This window comes from Gossypium arboreum, chromosome 3 (genome assembly GCF_025698485.1).
Source record: "Gossypium arboreum isolate Shixiya-1 chromosome 3, ASM2569848v2, whole genome shotgun sequence".
Taxonomy (NCBI): Eukaryota; Viridiplantae; Streptophyta; class Magnoliopsida; order Malvales; family Malvaceae; genus Gossypium; species Gossypium arboreum.
This window is the reverse complement of record NC_069072.1, coordinates 39,620,630-39,644,024: the sequence shown is the minus strand read 5'-3', so window position 1 is coordinate 39,644,024 and position 23,395 is coordinate 39,620,630.

Sequence of the window (23,395 nt, the reverse complement as noted above, 5' to 3'; positions counted from 1 at the left end):
AATCCACATGCCCATATGACATGCCCGTGTGGGCCCACACGCCTGTGTGGCCTACACGGCCACACTCGAGCCACTACACGGTCGTGTGCTGTGCACAGCCATGCCTTCATTGACCACACGACCGTGTCTCGCACACGATTATCCACACGCTTGTGTGGCGTGGACAGATTCATTTTTCAGCTTTTTTTGAAGCTTCATTTTCTGCGTTTCGGGTATACACCTGGTATCATTTTGAATGAAAAAAATCCTCTCGAGACCACCAAAACCTATATTCGACACACCAAAGCTCAAAATCAGACTTAGTCCACGATTAAATCGAAACTACAAAATTTCCAATCAAACAACCAACAATTACCCCTACACTCCTAACGATTGACAATGATTCTACAAAAGTAGGATTACGATCTTCCCGATTCGCTGTAGCCAGAACAACAGTACAACCACAACCAACATTTTGGAAAACACAAGTTACAGAATGACAAAGCCTCACTTACCAGAAACGTACGAAAAAACCCGAAACAATGAGAGCAAGGGTATAATAGCAGACAACAAGGACAACATAATCGAATGTAGGAATCAAAAGAAGAGAAAAAAATGCAGAGTTGAAGAAGACAAAGTGGAAAAAAATGTCAGAACTTTTCCAGGGAAGAGAAAAATTTGAAAAAAAATGGATAAAAATTAAAATATTCACAATCCCATATTTTTCTCCTATTATCTCCCAACCTCCTCAGACTCTCAACTTCAACCGAGCAAAAATATAACATTCAAGCTTGCACAAATATTTGAACACAAGATCCCCCAACACACTAACTCTCTTACCACAATAATTAGCAGGCTCATTATAATATGAATTAACAGAAAATTTTATATAAGCCCACCAAACAATAATAAGGCTTGGATCCAAAAATAACAAAATTTGGCAAAGGTGAGGCTTGAACTTACAACCTCTTAGACACTCCCAGAACACTTAACCACTGAAGCAGATACATATTTGAGTCAAATTTTACAGAAGTAGAAATAAATTATTTCAGGCGTTACATATTGTTACAACCTTTTATGAATCACTATATAGTAAAGTTTATATTAAAATCCTTGAAGAATTTAGGATGCTACAAGCATATTGAAATTCCCGAGAAATTATTCATTTATATGAATTGAAATAATTTGAACATATGTGGTAAATTTGACTTAGTGAATAGTAGTTGAAGGAGGATTATAAAATGATCCAAAATACCTATTTGTGTTTTTGTAAAAGAATCATGATTAAAGTTTGTTATGAATATTGTTGGATCTCTTGAAGAGATCAAAATATATTTCCCAAAATTTCCTTCACTCATAACTTTTAAAAGAATGGTAATATAAATGCTTAGCAAATACATTCAAATAGTCATTTGAAAAACTAGTATTCAAGATTGAATACGTAAAATATGAGAAAATATGTGATGTTTTTATAAGGGGGAGTAAATACACGTTGCACTCTTTTTCCCTAAACTGAGGTTTTGTCCCATTGGATTTTCCTGGTAAGGTTTTTAATGAGGCAGCATATTATGCGTATTATAAATTGTGTACTCTTTTTCTTTCATTAGTTTTTATCCCACAAGATGTTTCCTAATAAGGTTTTAACAAGGCACATTATCTACCAACAAACATCCAAGGGGGAGTGTTATGAATATCTTATTAAGTGGATGTCCATCATGATCAAGATAAAGTTTTAATGTACTTTAAATTCTAATAGTTATTAGAATTAGATCTTTACTTTTTTTATACTTTTTTTATACTTCTTATGCCTATAAATAGAGACTTTGATGAAGCATTGTAATCATCCCTTTTGATCAATAAAATACATTCTCTATGACTTTCATATTTTCTTTGTTCTTTATTCTCTCCATCTCTCTTTATTTTATAACAATTTCACATTTTAAATTTATTTAATTTATAAAATTTTTTAAGGTTTTAGATAAAATTTAAGAACTTATGAAACATGTTCCTCTGTTGAGGAATTACTTCATTCTTATAGGACATTTTTTCGAATAATATAAAAAATATATTATTTATTGGAATAATATGAGAGATGCATGAAAACTCCAAATTAGCATGGCATGACTGCCAATTTGGGCTTTCTAGGCAATAGGGAATCTTTACTCCCTGTTGTCCAACATGACTAGAGGCCGAAAATCTCAGACCTACCACATAGGGGTGTTTAAAAACTCCAATTTTTGGGAAGAAATTGATTCGAAGTGAAAAAAAAAATCGAGAGAGAAGAAAAACAAATTAGGGAGTTAATAGAGTTGACAAAAATCTATTTGTTTAGAGAGTTATTAAAATCTATTTGCATAGATTTAAATTTTAAATATTTTAAATTTTTCAATGAAAATTACATAAAAATATAGGAAATTGTAAATGACATATCGATTGTAAATGCTTTATTCATTTTAGAAAAAATGTAATTAAAGTAAAAAATGAAAAATTATAAATGTTATTCATAATTAGTGGGTTATCATGTATTAATTGATGGAAGTAATTTTTTTTTCTCAGAATCAAAGTTAAAAGAGTCAAGCTCCGAGAAAAAAGAAAAGGTAAGGAATTTTCCGAAATGACCTAGTTTCCAGTTGTAACAACACCCACTATTTCGGGGCCGGAGAAATTATTTTTAATGATATTTTATGTGTTATAGCATGATCATATGAGTGCATGAAAATTTTGGTGAAATAATTTGAGCTATTTCATGCTTAATTGCGAAAAATGACTAAATCGTGTAAAGGGAAAAAAGTTTTGTTTTACTAGCTAAAGATGTCAAATAGCTATAGAACATTAAGTTAGGGTCTTTATAAAGTAAACATACCATAAATATGTTAGTGGCTGATCAATGATACAAAAAAAAGGTTGAAAAGTCAAAGTTGGTGTGCATTAGGTGACTTATTTGGTAATAAAATAAAACAAAAAGAAACAATTGTTGTCATCTTTTCATCTTCCTTCTTCCCCACCGAAAATACCAGCAAAGAGGGGCTTTAAAAGCTCAAAAATTTCAGCAACTTATATCCCTTACAAGTAAGTGATTTAGATGTTTATTTTTGATAATTTTTGTATTTTTGAAACCCTTGTAGCATGAACTAGCTAATGGGGGGACTATTTTGTGAAATGGTTGATAGTTTAGGGATTTTCCATGAAATGATTTATGTTGTTTTCTGAATTTTTATGGAAGAATATTAGTCTTGGTTGTGCAATAAACAACTTTTGTGAAAGGATTTCCATAGAAAACACCTAAAAGGGCCATTTTGTAAAAGTTATAAAATAGGCTGTAATTGTGTGAAATAGTGGAAATTTTGGGTTTTAATAAGAGTAATAATTGGTTGGTTAGGATTGGCTAATAAGGAAATTCGATAAAAATTGATTTCCAGGCCTAAGGGTAAAATGGTCATTTTGTGAAAGTCTAGGGGAAAAATGGTTATTTTGCCAAAAATGTGAATTTTGATTGTCCAAATTTATTTAGTGATTAAATGAGTGAATTTCATCATGTTAGATCAAGAAAATAGAGATTTGGGCTTAAATCGAGAAAGTGCGTGGTTAAAGACAAAAAGAGAATAATTAGCCGAAATTCCATTTGAGGTAAGTCTGTGTGATTAAATAAGCATGATATTTATGCCATTGTTATTATACTTGAAAATCTATCTTGCCATGATTGTGTTAAAGTTTATGTTGATGATATTATATATGAGAAAGTGATGTCAAATGTAAATAACATTTATGTGTTGATTGAATGCTTAGAGATTTGATGGAATATGATATTCCATTGAAACGAGTAAGTTGTATGTAAAATAATACAACTACATTGTTAGTATATGTGTTTAAATTGATATAGAATGAATTTCTTGGTTTTGGAAATGATTATTTATGATGAATATTGAGATAGTAGAATTCTCGTTTGAACCTTAAGAAACAATTCAGATATTCATGTCATGACATTCTGGTTATTTGTGTGCCAGTGTAAGACATGTCTGGGACATGCATTGGCCACATTATGAGAGCCAGTGTAAGACCATGTCTGGGACATGTCATTGGCATTGAGACGAGAGCTAGTGTAAGACATGTCTGGGACATGCATCGGCTTCGAGATGTAAGCCAGTGTAAGACATGTCTGGGACATGCATCGGCTACGAGATGTGTCAGTCTAAGACCATGTCTAGGACATGGCATCGGCACGAATATGTGAGAGCTAGTGTAAGAGCGTGTTTGGGGCATGGCGTCGGCCTCAATTTTGATAGTCAGTGTAAGACCATATCTAGGACATGTCATAGACTTGATGGATGAGCCAGTGTAAGACCATGTCTGGGACATGGCATTGGCATTATACCCTATGTTTGAGGCTGAGTGAATACCCGATAGCTTTTCGAATGGTTCAACGGTGAGAGTTACGGTTTAAGCTAAATGAGAAAGGTTATGACCTTATTGTGAGTGGTACAGGTACTTACATGAAATTGATGAGATGTGAATTCAATTCATGTTATATGATTTGTAAGGAATGAATATGAGCATGTTGAGTAACATAGGTATGTATGCCAAGCTCATGAGAAATGATTTCAGTTTATGATGCACATTTAGTAAAGATGTAAATAGGTAATTCATGCTTATGAGAATGATTTTGTGATGACCTTGTGATTATAGGTCTATACTTATGATGTATGAATATGCAACCTTACCAATGTGGTGAGATGAATTAAAATGGTGTGATAAACGTAGTATCGTTAATTTACACTAAAATAGTTTTCGACAGCAGCCATAGTCAGATTTTAAAAATCCACCAAAAATTGTGGAAATTGAGTTAGAGGCTGAATAAAATATGAAATTAAATCGTAATGAGTCTAGTTTCACATAGAAGAAATGGTGTATGCAAAAGAGTTTCATATTATGAAATATTTTAATTGTTGTGAGATAGAGTCAGAATGACTTTGAAATCCCCTATTTTGATTTGATAAAATCATTGAAAATTTTAAAAAAATAGTTTTGAGTTATAATTTATATGCTTAGAATTTTTAGTGAGTATATTTTCAAGAGAAATAGACAGGAACATCATCCGAGTCCTGTATCATGAGATAATTAATTTTCAGTGAAGAGGGGTCAGAACTTTTAGACAGCAAAGAAGGGTAACTTTAAGAAATAAAATGTACTAATTGGCTAAACCAAAAATTCTGAAAATTTTATGGTAAGAATATATATGAGTCTAGTTTCAGGCAAAATTTGTGGAACTTAATTTGGAGTTCTGTAGCTCTAGATATAAATAATTTAGTGACTATGACTCGAGAGAGAAACTTGACTGGAACATGATTAAAAAAGCAAATAGGGTTGTATTACCATGAGAAACAAGTTGATAAGATGCTTCTTATTTTCATATGGTCTTACTAAGCTATAAAGCTTACTCCATTCCTTTCCTTTCCTTTCCTTTAGTGTTTTCAGGTTAGCTCAGGGTTGGAGATCGTCGGAGGTAGCATCACACTATCAAGTCGCTACCTTTGGAATAATGAAGTATATATTAGAAATTTCAAGTGAATGGCATGTGTAGGGATCTAGTTGATTGACATGTATTATTTTTCTTTGGCCAAATGTGTTGGCTTATATTAAGTTATATGTATATGACCATGAGATGTGGCTCATATTGATTTTGGCTTGTAAGCTTAGCTATTCATGTCATGTCTAATGTTTATAAGGTGATTATGTTTGTTTGCCATGCATGGTTAGTAATATGACATGTGTGTTGGATGTATGCTCTATGACCAATTGAGGTGATCATAGCCATGTAGTAATCGTACGTTATAAACACAACATGATAATGATTGAACTTGAGTGCTTGATGGATAAGTTGGTAACCATAGTATAATGGTACAAGTGGTCATCAAAATGACAAGTCTTATGAATGTCAAATAAGGAATCTAGACTTGGTATTGCATGAGTAGATGCATTACTTGTTAGAGGACATGTTAATGTTAAGGATATGTCTTAATAAAGAGTGTTTAATCACTAAAATGATGACATGATTTGTGATTTTGATGTGTATAAGGTTGTAAAAGATTATGGGTAACATGAAGGCTTGGAAAATAGCCTAAGTGTTGGCCACACGGGTTGAGACACGACCGTGTGTCTCAACCGTGTAAGGGACATGGCCTGGAGACACGGGCTTGTGGCCAAGCCGTGTGGTTCGATGTGTATGCTGACGTCATAAACAGAGAGTTACACGGTCTGAGGACACGGGTGTGTCCCTATGTCCACACAGGCGTGTGACCCTGTTTCATGGGAAAACTTTCTAAGTTTTCCTGAAACTTCTCAAAGTTCTCGGTTTAGTCCTGGATCGATTTCGATGAATGTTTTGGGCTTCGTAGACCCAAATAAGGGACAACATGCATGTGTTTGAAAGATTTTGAATTAAAAGAGATTTTATGGCCCGGTTTTTGCATGAATCTGTATGTTTACTTCCGGTAATGCCTCATACCATTTTCCGGCGTCAGACATGGATAAGAGGTGTTACACCAGTTGTGTCAAAAAAATGTAGTTTTAAAATACTATTTTCATAAATTGAGTACGTAAATATTAAATAATAATATTTACGGAGTTATTATATAGATGAATTGAAATTCAATTAAGTAATTTAGCCAAAAATGTGGCTAATTAAGGCTTAAAGACTAAATTGTAAAAGTCCAATCACTATATATTTTTAATTAGAAAAAAACTGAAGGACTTAGATAACAATTATCTAAAGAACTAAAATGGCTAATAAACCAAATTTAAATAGATGATAGTGGATTGTGTTGGTGGATGTCATTAACATTGGTTAATTAAAGATTAAATGATAATTAATTAAGATTAAACTATATAATTAAGTTTAATTACAACTAAACCTAAGTATAAAAGATAAATTTTGGTGGAAAATGATGAAAAAAGCCATCATCTTATTCCTAAAGCCACCATTCGCGATTTGAAAGCCAAAGGAGAAAGCTTTCAACCTATTTTCACTTTTGACCACTTATTTCAAGTAAGTCTCTAGCCATTTTCTTTGATTTTTATTAAATTGAATCATGGGAGCTTGATTTAGTTAGTCCATGTGAAATTATTAAAGTTTTAAAAAGTTTTCATTATTGATTTCTTGAAGAATTAGGTGTGAAATTGATAGTAATTAAGCTTAGTTTATAAAAAAGACTAAATTGTAAAACATAATTGTTAGTTTCATACATTAGGGACCAAATAAAATGAAAAAATATTTTAAAATTTAGATAGGAATAAAAAGTAGAAGGTCCTTAATGAGTATATGTGAAATTGGATTTTAATTTGAATTTATTGATTGAAAGTTATGTTTGTCTCGAGTTTGGGGACTAAATTGAACAAATTAAAAAATATGTTTGGCTTTGCATTTGAATGTGATTTGATATAGAATTTGACATTGTGTTGTTCTTGAATTATTATTCTTAGCTAAAGATGACATCGAACTGTCGAGAGGGAAAGGAATGGCCAAAGTTAATGATGAGTGAAGTGATGTTTCAGTTCGTAATTTTATGATTCAAGATCAATTTATTTATTGCATAATTGTGATATTTTGCATAATCTGACATCGATGTAAGTTGATGATAGTTATTTGAGTTGAATTTATAACACCCCTCACCTGTACTCAATACCAAAATAGGGTTACGGAGCATTACCAGACTAATAAAACAATTAAACATTCATCTCACATACATTTTCAAATTTCAAACATTCATCATTCAAACTTAATCACATTGTCCCTAATACGAGCCTATGATGCCCTAAACATGCATTCGGGAAGGTTCGAGACTAAACAGACAACTCAGGAAATTTTTACGAAACTTTAAATATTTTCCAAATTACAGGGGACACACGCCTATGTGGCCGGCCCTGTGTCTCAAACGGCCAAAGACACGCCCGTGTCATAGGTCGTGTGGACGTTCGAAATGGGAGCACATGGTCGTGTCCCAGCCCAAGTTCGCCCTCGTGTAACTCTCTGATTTGGGTCACACGGCCAACACACACACTCGTGTGACTAGCCTGTGTGCCCTAAAAATGGCCACACATGCCCGTGTGCTAAGCCGTGTGCTAGGCCGTGCCAAACCTATAGGGTATATTAACTTAGGCCACACGACCAAGTCACATGCCCATGTCCTGGGCCGTGTGGAGCATACTGACTTGATTTTTATTTCAACACCAGGGGACACACGACCGTGTAACATAACTGTGTGTCACACACGGCTGAGACACACGCTCGTGTCTCTGCCCGTGGGGACAAAACTAGGATATTTACCAAGCCATTTTGCCACCCAATTTGCACACACCTAAACTAACCCATTTGGCGCCAAAACATAGCATATGTAGGCCCTCATCCAATATCAACCAAGCATATATCATACCATTTCAATATCAACAACAAGTTTCACATGTATTACAAAATGCTATTGCATTTTTTACCAAATTCATATTCCCAATTCAACTACATGGCCACTTTCAAATATGCATCAATTTGTCTAAACTCACAAGCATACTTATTCTTAATTCATCAACCAATTGACATACACAATACCTATTATCATAAAAAATTACATATCTATCATTTAACACATAACCAAAGCCATATGCACATATGTATGCATAATCAACTATACCAAAAATAAGCCAACTTCCATGGCTATATACAAAACCAAATTTTAGACATTTACAAGCCAACACAAATGGCCAAATTCATTACCAACACGTATACCAAAATGAACAAAGCTCCTATACATGCCATATACTCAAAATACTTAAATTCAAAAGTACCAAAGTGATAGTAGTCTCTGACAATTCTCGAATCCGAGCTAGCTTTGAAATCACTATAAAACATAGAAAAATAAACGATGTAAGCTATAAAGTTTAGTAAGCTCATATGAATTAATAAGCAAACTCACCATTTATTCACAATCAAATAATATAAACATAATGTGCTACAAAACATTCAAATCAAAATGTTAACTTGTATTCAATCACAAATATAACCATGAACTTATAACTTCCATAAATTCGAAGCTCACATAGTTTCCGTACATACCTGTATTGTTACGTATCTATTCTCACCATTTTATATCTTCGATATACCCATTGAACCATTCAGAATACTATGGATGCTTGCGAATTTTGCACCCTAAGTGCCACATATATAGCCAAAGCTATCTCAATCTCGTATCATATATAATGCTCACTCTCGAGCTATCAATGGGTCTACTCAAACAAGTTGACGATCATGAGGAAGCTACATGGTGCTACTCACATAAGCTGATGAGTACCCGCAACATATGTCGATAACTCTGCCACCGGTAGGACGTACGGACCAGCACCCAAATCATATAACCCTTAATGACATGTCATTTGTATCCTAAACTATTCCTAAGGTTTAACCGGGATTCTCACTTTTCAAATTGTTGTCGAACATGTCTGTATAGTTGTACTTACAATTTATGCAATATCAAAGCATTTAAAATACAATTATAATAAAGCTTATTACATACAAACTTATCTTGGATGCAAAAACGACGAAACGAGTCGATTAATCCAAAATCTTGTTCTTTCCTCGATCAAAGTCCGTATTTCATCTTTCTTGATCTATGCAATATCAAATTTAGCTTATTTAATAATCTATCTATTCAATTTAGTCCAAAATACAATTTAAAGCCATTTTACAATTTTGCCCCTAATATTTCACATTTTTACAATTTAGTCCTTATTTCATAAAATCAAAAATTCATGCAATTCAATCGAAACCCATGCTAGCCAATTTTCAATTAAGTCCCTAACAGTCCATATTTTTCATTTATTTCACAATTTAACCACCAAATTTCAACATTTCACAAATTAATCCCTATTTGGACATTTTACTAAAAATCACTTAACAAATGTTGTTTATCTAACAACAAACATGCATTTTCTATCATCAAACAACAAAATACATATAGATTCATCAATGGAAAAACCCTAAACCTTTAAAAATTTTGAAATTAGTCCCTGGGCTAGCTAGAGTAAGCTGTAACAATCTCAAAAACATAGAAATCATTAAAAAGGGGACGAAATTTACTCACCAATTAAGCATCCAATTAACCGAACCCTAGAAAGCTTTTATGAATATTTCTTTCTTCTATTTTCAGAAATAAGGTAGATGAATGAACCAAATTTTTTTTATTTAATTTAACTCATTTTACTAAATTACAAAATTAACCTTAATGATAAACCATTAAAATCACCTAAATGATGTCCATATTTGTCCACTAACATTAAAAATAATCTAATTACCACTTAAATACCTCCACTTTAATATTCCTTAGCTATTAGACACCTTTAGCTAATAGAACATAAGTTTTACACTTTACGCGATTTAGTCCTTTTTATCGAATTAAGCATTCGAACGAAAATTTCTTAACGAAACTTTCACACAATCATACTATCATGCTATAAACATTAAAATAATAATAAAATAATTATTTTAACTTCAAATTTGTGGTCTCAAAACCACTATTCTGATTTGACTAAAAACGGGCAGTTACAACTCTCCTTCCTTTGGAATTTTCGTCCCCGAAAATCTTACCAGAAAATTGGTTAGGGTATTGTTTTCTTATAGCTTCCTCGAGCTCCCATGTAGCCTCTTCAACACCGTGCTGTTGCCAGAAAACCTTCACTAAAGCTATGTTTTTGTTTCTCAATTCTTTAACCACTCGAGCTAATATTCTGATCGGTTCTTCGTTATATGTCATATCAGGTTGAATTTCAATTTTTGATGGAGAAATTACATGTGACGGATTTGATCTATAATGATAAAACATCGACACATGAAACACCTTGTGAATCTTTTCCAACTCTGACGGTAAAGCTAACCGATATGCCACTGGTCCTATTCGTTCGATAATCCAATAAATCGTAGACTCAATTTGCCTTTGCGACCAAAACGAAGGATTTTCTTCCATGGAGATACTTTCAGAAATACTTTATCGCAGACCTGAAATTCAATGTCTTTTCGTTTGAAATCCACGTACGATTTCTGTGGATCTGAAGCTGCTTTCAAACTATTGCGAATTACTTTCACTTTCTCTTCAGTCTCTCTGATCAAATTAACCCCATGAATCTTTTTCTCACTAAAATCGGTCCAGTACGATAGAGTTTGCCATTTGCGACCATACAAAGCTCTATATGGTGCCATTTTATACTCGATTGACAACTATTGTTATACGTAAATTCAACCAACAACAGATATTTCTCTGAATTGCCTTCGAACTCTAAAACACAACAAAGCATATCTTCGAGAATTTGTATTACTCTCTCAGACTGACCGTCAGTTTGCAGATGAAATACGATGCTAAAGTTCAATCTCATACCCAGAGTTTCTTGCAATTTCTTCTAAAATAATCGAAGCTGGCATGCTTTGCAATCGAACTATCTCAGCAATGTACAATTTAGCCAATTTATCGAGCAAATAATCTTTATGTACTAGAATGAAATGTTAAGGTTTTGTCAGTCAATCAACAACAACCCAAATAACATATTTCTTCTTCGGAGACAGGGGTAATCCCGATACGAAATCCATCGTAACTCTATCCCTTTTCCACTCTAGTATCATAACAGGCTGTAGTAATCTCGAAGGCACTTAATGTTCAGCTTTAACTTGCTGACAAACCAAACATCTCAATACAAACTCTTAAATATCTCATTTCATGCCCAACCACCAATACAATTGTTTCAAGTCATTGTACATTTTGGTATTTCCCAGCTGAACAGATAGACCACTACTATGTGCTTTGTGCAAAATTTTCTGAATAAGCTCAAAATTCTTTGATACGAAAATTCTACCTCGAAACATTAAGCAATCATCAGATCCAATCTGAAAGTCTGAATCATTAGTCGACTCATATTGCACTCTTTTGGCTTGCAATTCATTATCACACTTTTGAGCTTCACAAATTTGTTGAAGAAATACCAGTTTAGTTTTCAACTCTGCTATAATTAAACCATCATCAGATAAGGTTAGTTCAGTATTCATCGCTTGCAAGGCAAATAAAGACTTTCTACCAGAGCATCTGTGACTACGTTCGCTTTCCCTGGATGATAATCAATCACCAACTCATAGCCTTTCAACAACTCGATCCATCGTCGTTGTCGCAATTTCAAATCTTTTTGAGTCATGATATACTTCAAGCTTTTATGATTAGTAAAGATATGACACTTTTCACCGTATAAATGATGTTGCCAAATTTTCAATGCAAAAACAATAGCGGCCAATTCCAAATCATACGTTGGATAATTCTTTTCATGCGGCTTCAACTGTCTGGAAGCATAAGCTATCACTTTATCCTCTTGCATCAAAACACAACCCAAACCGTTTAATGATGCACCACTAAAAATAACAAACTCTTTACCCGACTCAGGTTGAACCAAAACCGGTGTCTCAGTTAACAATGTTTTCAACTATTCAAAATGCTGTTGACACTTCTCGGACCACTCAAATTTCACATCTTTCTGTAGCAATCTAGTCATCAGTGTAGAAATCATCGAGAATCCTTTAACAAAACGCCGATAATAACCAGCTAACCCTAGAAAGCTTTTAACTTCAAATACATTTCTCGGTGGCTTCCAATCAACAACTGCAGAAATCTTGCTCGGATCAATTCTTATGCCTTCAGCTGAAACAATATGTCCCAAAAATCTCACTTTTTGAAGCCAAAACTCACATTTGCTGAATTTAGCGAACAATCACTTATCTCTCAAGGTTTGTAGCACAATCCTCAAATGCTCGACATGCTCAGACTCATCTCGTGAATAGATCAGAATGTCGTCAATAAATACAACAAAAAATCTATCTAAATATGGTCTAAAAATTCAATTCATCAAGTCCATAAAAATGACAGGAGCATTAGTTAATCTGAAAGGCATAACCAAAAATTCATAATGCCCATACCTTGTTCTGAATGCAGTTTTTGGCACATCTAAATCCTTCACTCGCAACTAATAATAGCCCGATCTCAAATCAATCTTCGAGAACACTGTTGCCCCTTTCAAGATCAAACAAATCATCAATTCTTAGCAAAGGATACTTTTTCTTTATCGTAACCTTGTTGAGCTGACGATAATCAATACAAAGTCTCATTGATCTGTCTTTCTTCTTTACGAACAACACCGATGTATCCCATGGCAAAAAACTAGGTCGCGCAAAACCTCTCTCTGTTAACTCTTACAACTTTTTCAATTCTGTCGGAGCCATTCTGCATGAAGCTATCAATATCGGTGATGTTCCCAATATCAATTCAATGGCAAACTCAACCTCTCTGATCTATGGTAACCCCGGTAACTCATCTAGAAACACAACTGAATATCACAAACTACTGGCACTGATTCAATTTTCGATTTAGACGCTTTTGTATCTAAAACATATGCAAGAAAAGCTTCGCAACCTTTTCTTACACATCTCTGAGCTGAAATAGATGAAATCACAACAGGTAATTCACTTGACTCATCTGATTCAATTCAAATGATTTCTCTATTCTTCCATTTCAATTCAATAGTCTTTTGTCTACAATTCACAACTGCATTATGTATCATCAACCAATCCATACCCAGTATCACATCGAATTCGTCAAATGGAAAAAGCATCAAATCATCCAGAAAATAGTAACCCCAAATCATCAAAAATCATCAAAGGACAACTCTTGCAAACTTTATCTACTAGGACATACTTGCCTAAGGGGTTCGATACTTTAATCACAGACTCAGTAGACTCAATAGGAAAACTCTTACTAGACACCAAATTCATACAAGTATACGAATGAGTCGATCTAGGATCAATCAATGCAACAATATTAGTGTCATAGAGAGAAAATGTACCGGTAATAACATCAGGTGATGACGCATCTTCACGAGTGCGAATAGTGTAAGCTCTAGCAGGTGCTATAGCCTCGGATCTCACAGTGGAGTCCTTTTTCATTCCTCTACTATTAGTCATATACCTCGTATTTCTCGGGGGCTCCCTCTAGTGGCAGGATTGCTCGATCTTGCATTCTGGAACTTATCTTTCTCGGCTAACTTAGGGCAATCTCTAATGAAATGATCTTGCGAGCCACATTTAAAATAGCCTCTATTATTCATCTAACACTCACCAAAATGTCGTCGACCACACTGTTGACACTTGGGCTTATTATTTCTCACATTGCCAACACTCGATGCTGATGTAGCTTGTAGTTTAGGACTTGAGTATTGTTTTCCACGATCTCTATTTGGATACTCAATTGAAGCATTCGAACTAGTATACGAATCTCTTAATTTCTTTGATGAAGACTAATATAGTTTATTCATCGATCTTTTCCTCGAATCTCTAGCTTCGAAAATCGCCTTTCTCTTTTCTTTGCCAAGTTCTTCAGCTTTTCAAGCTCTGTCAACTAAAACAACAAATTCCTTCAATTCTAGAATCCTGACCAACAATTTGATGTCTTCATTCAATCCATCTTTGAACCTTTTACACATAATTGCTTCGGTTGAAACACATTCCTGAGAATATTTACTGAGTCTCACGAACTCGTGCTCATACTCCGTCATAGACATACGGCCCTATTTCAACTCTAAAAACTCTTTGCGTTTTTTATCAATGAACCGTTGACTAAGGTATTTCTTCCTAAACTCAGCTTAGAAGGATTCCCTGGTAACTCGTCCTCTGGGCACCACTAATACTAGGGTATTCCACCACTGATAAGCTGTGTCTCTCAGAAGTGATACAGCACATTTTAAACATTCAGTCAGTGTGCAAGAAAGTTCATCAAACACCCAAATCGTATTTTCAAGCCAAAACTCAGCTCTCTTAGGATCACCATCAACATTAGCTCTAAACTCATCAGCTCCGTGTTTTATAATCTTATCAACTGGCGGCTTATTCAATTGTAAAAACTCTACACCTAGAGGGGCTATGATAATTGATGGGCATCGAAACTACCAAAAATAATTCCCATTAAAATTACTCTAAATAGTAGTAAAAAGTGGTGGTAGGGTCGAGTCAACAGGGATTGGATGTCATAATCAAATTTTGTGTTCAGTTATGAACAAAATATTCGTCATGTCAAGGCTCATGGTAAGAGTCGTGCCCACGACTCAAAACGTACCTACAATAAAAATAAACAAGTAAATCGAGTGGCCTTGAGAATGTTTAAGAAAGTAAATAATCTAATCAGCTTAAATAGACAATTGATTAATATAGAAAATAAATGTAAATTGGAAATAAATTCAAAATTCTGCAAACAAAAATAATAAACCTTAGCCTTAGACTCGGTAAATTCCATGTTAAGAATTGATCCTCGAAAAATTAATCTTCTCCTCCAAATGATAAGCTGGTTATAGTAGTTAAGAATGTCCTAACCACGAATTCTTCCACTTGTAGCTGGTCTCAATACAACCTGCAAACAAACCCTTACCGATTATCTAACCGAGATACACGTGTTCCTGATTCATGATTCCGACAGCCTTGCATTCTGAAGAACCCAACTCGAATTAACGGCCTCAACCGCGTTGGTCATTTAAACCCGATCACTTCTTCCATGATTTGTTCCCGGAGATCCGAATACAGCACGGTTGACTCATTTCTCCAACTGTCAGCAAACACAACTCCAACTCAACATGCACTTTTTGACTTGGAATCGAGTTAACCTTAAGGGAAAAGTTGTCAATCCAGATACTTAGGAAAAATGTGAATACCGATTGGAAGGGTTTTTAGCACGAATACATATCTCACGATTCTTGACCGGAAAGAACACCGGCCTAAAGCTAAGATGGAATTTAGTGAAGCATAAAAGTGTTCATGCTTTGTAAACTTTGGAAGGTAGGTTGATGGTTATAGTAAAGTAAGGAAAAGAAAAGTACTTAGAGAGCAATTGAACCAATTTTAGAAAAGAAACAAGAATTGGAAACTATGCTATAGAATGTTAACGCCAATTTGAAAGGGAAAAAAAAGTAATTCAATTCCAAATTGAAGTAGGAATGTAGAATTAAGAGATGATTTTTCAAAGAACATTATGGCCCTGTTTATATACATAAAATTTACTATTTTTGGCATTAGCTAATTTAACATAAAATCAAAATAAAATGATAAATAAAATAAAAATAAAATAAGATTTTTTATTTTTGGCTTTTTACAAAGTCAAAAATTCTAATGAGTCCTTGGCTTTCTCCATTTGTCTAATTCAGCCTCATTTTGTTGATTTTGTTTTAATTTGGTCATTTTTTGCTCGTTTTTGTCTCTTAGCATCTCAATTGCATCCTTGACAAGATTAAAACATAAAAGTACTAATTTAGTAGGGATCAATTCAGAAATAATCTGAATTAAACACAAAATAACATGCAAATTAATATGTTATCAATAACCAGTTGGGGATTAGGTTGTTGAGTAGTCGGATTTGTTCGAACAAGCTCCGTAAATCACTCATTCATCATTTGGAAGAAGGCTTCTTTAGCCTCTCCTCCCTGGCTACCCGATACAGGTCTTAACTTTAATTGCGCTACTCCGTGAATAGAGGCAGGTGAATTACTTTCAACATCATCAGCTACAGCTCGATTGGGATCCATTTACTACATGAAAACACGATTTAAACTGTCAGGAGATATCACACTATCACAAGTTATATATGGCATGTATAGCTAAACTTTCACATACGCTATGTTAGTCCGAGAATCTACTAAATTGTAGCTCTGATACCAATAAATGTAACACCCCTCACCCGTATTCAACACCGGAATAGGGTTACGGAGCATTACCTGACTTATAAAACAATTAAACATTCATCGCAGATACATTTTCAAATTTCAAACATTCATCATTCAAACTTAATCACATTGTCCCTAAAACTAGCCTACGAGGCCCTAAACATGCATTCGGGAAGGTTCGAGACTAAACCAACCACTCAGGAAATTTTTATGAAACTTACAAAATTTTCAAAATCATAGGGGACACACTCGTGTCACAGGCCATATGGATATTCGAAATGGGAGCACATGGTCATGTCCCAGCAACTGTCTGACCCCGTGTAACTCTCTGCCTTGGGTCACATGGCCAACACACACGCCCATCTGACTAGCCTATGTGCCCTAAAAATGACCACACATGCTTGTGTGCCAAGTTGTGTGCTATGCCGTGCCAAACCTTTAGGGTATACTGACTTATGCCATACAGCCAAGTCGCATGCCCATGTACTGGGCCATGTGGAGCATATTGACTTGACTTTTATTTCAACACAAGGGGACACACGGCCGTGTAACATAACCATGTGTCACACACGGCTAAGACACACACCCTTGTCTCTGCCTGTGTGGACAAAAATAGGCTATTTACCAAGCCATTTTTCCATCCAATTTGCACACACCTAAACCAACCCATTTGGCACTAAAACTTAGCATATATAGGCACTCATCCAATCTCAACCAAGCATATATCATACCATTTCAATATCAACAACAACAAGTTTCACATGTATCACAAAAAGCTGTTGCATTTTATACCAAATTCACATTCCTAATTCAACTACATAGACACTTTCAAACATGCATCAATTTGTCTAAACTCACAAGCATACTTATTCTTAATTCATCAACAAATTGAAATCTACAATACCTATTATCATCAAACATTACATATCTATCATTTAACACATGACCAAAGCCATATGCATATATGTATACATGATCAATTATACCAAAAATAAGCCAACTTCCATGGCTATATACAAAACCAAATTTTAGACATTTACAAGCCAACACAAATGGCCAAATTCATTACTAACACATATACAAAATGACCAAAGCTCCTATACATGCTATATACTCAAAATACTTAAATTCAAAAATACCAAAGTGATAGTAGGATAGTATGATGAAGTCTTCAACGATTCCCGAATCTGAGCTAGCTTTGAAATCTCTATAAAACACAGAAAAATAAATGATGTAAGCTATAAAGCTTAGTAAGCTTGTATGAATTAATAAGAAAATTCCCCATTTATTCAAAATTAAATAATATAAACATAATATGCTACAAAACATTCAAATCAAACTGTTAACTTGTATTCAATCACAAATATAACCATGAACTTATAACTTCCATAAATTCGATGCTCACATAGTTTCCGTACATACCTATACTGTTACGTATCTATTCTCACCATTTCATATCTTTGATATACCTGTTGAACCATTCAAAATACAATCAGATACTCTGGAATTTTGCACCCTAAGTGCCACATACATAGCCAAAGCTATCTCAATCTCGTATCACATATAATGCTCATCTCGAGCTATAAACGGGTTTACTTACACAAGCTAATGGTCATGATGAAGCTACATGGTGCTGCTTACACAAGCTGACAAGTATCCCTAACACATGCCAGATAACTCAGCCACCGGTAGGACGTATGGACTAGCACCCAAATCACATAACCCCTATTGACATGTCATTTGTATCTTAAATTATTTCTAAGGTTCAACTGGGATTCTCACTTGCCGAATCGTTGTCGAACATGTCTGTAGATTTGTACTCACAATTTATGCAATATCAAAGCATTTAAAATACAATTATAACAAAGCTTATTACATAAGAACTTACCTCGGATGCAAAAACGAAGAAACGAGTCGGTTAATCTAAAACCTTGTTCTTTCCTCGATCTAAGTCCGTATTTCATTTTTCTTGATTTATATAATATCAAATTTAGCTTATTTAATAATCTCTCTATTCAATTTAGTCCAAAATTCACTTTAAAGCCACTTTACACTTTTGCCCCTAATATTTCACTTTTTTACAATTTAGTCATTATTTCATAAAATCACAAATTCATGCAATTCAACCATAACCCATGCTAGCTAATTTTCAATTAAGTCCTTGGTAGGCCACATTTTTTATTTATTTCACGATTTAACCACCAAATTTTGACATTTCACAAATTAATCCCTATTTGGACATTTTACTAAAAATCACTTAATAAATGTTGTTTATCTAACAACAAACATACATTTTCTATCATAAAACATCAAAAAACATATAGATTCATCAATGACAAACCCTAAACCTTTAACAATTTTGCAAATTAGTTCCTGGGCTAGCTAGACTAAGCTGCAACGATCTCAAAAACATAGAAATCATAAAAAACGAGACAAAGTTTACTCACCAATTAAGCATTCAATTGGTCAAACCCTAGCAAGCTTTAATGAATATTTCTTTCTTCTATTTTTGACAATAAGAAAGATGAATGAACCAAATTTTGTTTCTGTTTTATTTAATTTAACTTATTTTACTAAATTACAAAATTAACCTTAATGATAAACCATTAAAATAACCTAAATGATGTCCATCTTTGTCCACTAAAATTAAAAATGATCTAATTACCACTTAAAGACCTCCACTTTAATATTCCATAGCTATTAGACACCTTTAGCTAATAGAACATAAGTTTTACACTTTATGCGTCTTTAGTCCTTTTTATCAAATTAAGCATTCAAACGATAAAATTTCTTAACAAAAATTTCACACAATCATACTACGATGCTATAAACATTAAAATAATAATAAAATAATTATTTTAACTTCAGATTTGTGGTCTCATAACCATTGTTCGATATGACTAAAAATAGGTTGTTACATAATTGTTATAATTGAGATTGGATACTAATATAAGGGTGTAAATTGAATAGAAATTAAAATAGTGTGATCTAATAGATATATGATATTTGGTATGGAATTGAATTGAAAAATTCTATGTTATACGATGAATTTATGATTAGTAAAGACTAATGAAATGTGAATTGACTATATGATGAAATTGGACTCTTGGTTATCCTATTAACTGTTTGGGCAGAGTTAGAAGTAGTTGGCATGCCATTGACTTAATTTGACTATATGTTGATAAGCGCTAGGCGAATTTTCCTTCAAAGGTTTCGATAAGTAATAGGCACAATTCTTACTTCAGTTATGTAACAGCCTATTTTTAGTGAAACTGAAACAGTGGTTTCAGGACCACAAATCCTAGTCCAGAAGAAAAATTATTTTAATATTATTTCATAGTCTACATTATGATTGAAATATTGTATGAAAATTTCATAAAGGAATTTTATAGGTGAAATGCCTAATTAGATGGAAAGGACCAAATTGCATAAAATGCAAAAGTTGAGTTCTAGTAGCTATAGGTATCAAATAACTATGGAGTTCAAAATTTGATGTCCATATATGGAAAATAGACCATTTAGTGGAGTTATTAGATAAACATTATTAGTCATCATTGGAAAATTCATTAAAGAAAAGGACTAAATTGGAAAGTGAAATAATAAAAGATGATAAATAATAAAATAAAACAAAATATCATCATATTATCATCTTTCCTATAATAAAATACATGAAAACCCTAGCTATGTTGTTTATTTCTAGAAAAAAACTTATTTGGATTAATTAGGTATGTTTTCTTGTCTCGTTTTTAATGATTTTTATATTTATGAGATCGTAATAACTTAATCTTGCTATCTCTGGGATTAATTTGTAAAGTTATCCAAGTGTTAGGGTTTTTCCATGGATGAGTATGCATTAATTATGAAGTTTTATGGTAGAAAATGAAAGGTTGTTGATAGATAAACAACTTTTGTAAAGAGAAATTTGATGAAGTTATGGTTTAGGGACTAAATTGAAAAGATGTAAAATTCATGGAAAATTTCTAAATTTGTGAAATACATGGGTTGCTAATGTTATATGTAAAAATTGGATAGACTTAGAATAAGGATTAAATTGCATGAATTTCATTTCTGAGCTTAGGGACGAAATCGTAATTAGTTAAAAGTTTAAGGGCAACATGGTAATTTTGCCAAAGATGTGTATTGGATTGAATTAAGTATGAATTGTATTAAATTGATGTTAAATTCATTCATATAGATCTGGATAGACCGAAAAAAGAGTTAGATCGAGGAAAAGAAAAAGTATTGGATTAGGAGATTTTGCGTACACGAACACTTGTCGTGTAACAGCCCGTTTTATGGTCAAAATGGAATAGTGGTTTCAAGACCATGAATTCGATGTAGGAAGATTTATTTTTATTATATTTTTATGGTCTATAGTATGATTGAATGATCATGTGAAAAGTTCGTTTAAGAAATTTTATCGATAGAGTGTCTAATTTGACTAATAGGATTAAATTGCAATAGGTACGAAATGTGTATTCTAGAAGCTAGAGGTGTCTAACTGCTATGAAATTTTAACTTGGAGGTCCTTAAATAGTAATTATACCATTTTACTTTAAGTTGGACAAAAATGGACATGGTAAGGTGAAATTTCAAAGTTTTAAGTGAAGGGCATTTTGGTCATTTGGCTAGTAAAGACCAAATAAAACACATAAAAGATGTCATCTTCTCAATTTCATCCTCCTATAGCTGAATTTGAAGAGTCTCCATCGTTAGGGTTTTGGCCAAAGCTTCCAAGTTCGATTGTAAGTCCGTTCTAGCCCCGTTTTTAATGATTTTCATGTTTTTGAGATCCTTGCAACCTAATCTAGCTTATTCAAGGACTAATTTGAAAGAAAGATGAAGTTTAAAATTTTACCCGTGTTAGATATTTTTGTATTTTGATGTCTAATGGTAGAAAATGCATGTTTGGTGTTAGATAAACAACTTTTGCTGAGGGATTTTCGGTAAAAATGTCAAAAAGGACTTATTTGTAAAAGTTATAAAATAAGTAATCAAAGTGTGATTAAGTGGAAAATGTAGGCTGGTATAAGTATGAAAATGGTTCAGCTAGCCTTGGGTTTTGAAGAAATTGAATACATTTCATTTTACGAGCTTAGAGACTAAATCGTAAAAATATGAAATATTAGGGGCAAAAATGTAATTTTTCATAATAATTTTTGGGATAAATTGAATAATTTGAGTATTAAATGAGTTAAATTTATTATTCTAGATCAAGAAAAATGAGGTTCGGACCTAGATCGGGGGAAAAACAAAGTGTTTGACGATTAAGTCCAATTCTACTATTTTTGTACCGAGGTAAGTTTATATGTAAATAATGCATTGTTATATCTATGTTTTAAATGCTTTAATATTGTATGAATTGCGATTCACTTTTTGGATGTATTTGAAAAATTTGTGACAAACGAGAAATCCTGGTTGAACCTTAGGAATAGAATAGGATACGAGTGACATGTCACTAGGAATCCATGTGTATATGCAATTATGAAATTCGAATGCTGGTCTTGTACGTCCTACCAGTGGCTGGGTAGTCCGGCATGTATTCCGGATACCTGACAACTTGTGTGAGCAGCATTGTGTAGCTACGTCCTGATTGACAGCTTGTGTGAGCTGGCCCGTGAATAGCTCGAAAACGAGCCCATATGTATTATGAGATATGAGGTAGCTTTAGCTACATATATGGCACTTATGTGAAAGTTTTTCGAGTATCCGTTAATATTCCAAGTGTTCAACCGGAATGTCAAAGTTTTGAAAGGATGTGGTTGTGTTGCGAGTTGGTACGGGTATGTATGTAAAACTCATAAGTGATGAGCTCGATATGTGATCAACTCTTGGTAGGATTGTGATTGAGTAAGTTATGGCTACGAGATTTGGATAATGTTCATGCTAATCTTTTTCATGTTAATTGTGTGGTTATGATGCTTATTATTTGCATAGGAACTTAATAAGCTATGTAGCTTACTCCCATTCATTTCCCTTGTCTTATAATGTCACCAAGCTAGCTCGGGAGTCGGAGACCGTCAGAGATCCACTCACACTATCAACAATTATTTTGGTATCAATGAATTCAACATTTTGAGTTATGGCATGTATAGGGGACTTGGTTATTTTGTTACGTGTCATAATTGTTTTGGCCAAATGTGTGGCTTATAGTGGTTAGAAGTTCATTTTGTATAAGGCCATTTGAAATGGACTAATATTGGTTATAATTATATTTATATAATGATGCATTTCATGAATGATGTGTTGATGTCTTGGTTGTGGATGTTGGTTGTATATATATGCTTGGATTGGTGCTCTGTTATGTTGTGTAGGTGTATGCATTAAAAGGGTGGCAAAATGGCTTGGGAAATAGCCTTATTTTCGTCCACACAAGTAGACACACAGGCGTGTCTCTAGGCCGTGTGTCCCCTGCACCCTAAATGTAACACCCCAAACCTGGCCCAGACGTTATGGCCGAATCTGACGTGCCACATTGGAGTTGAAAACCCACGTTCCGTTTTTAGTGTTTTAAAACCATATATTTTGTTGAGTTAACAAAGTGTATGGGCGGGCACCAGTAGGTATCCGAGATAGAGGAGGTGAGCCATGAAGGTCGCTAAGTACCAAGCTCTTTGATTGGATCCAATCCTAGACATGCTCACAA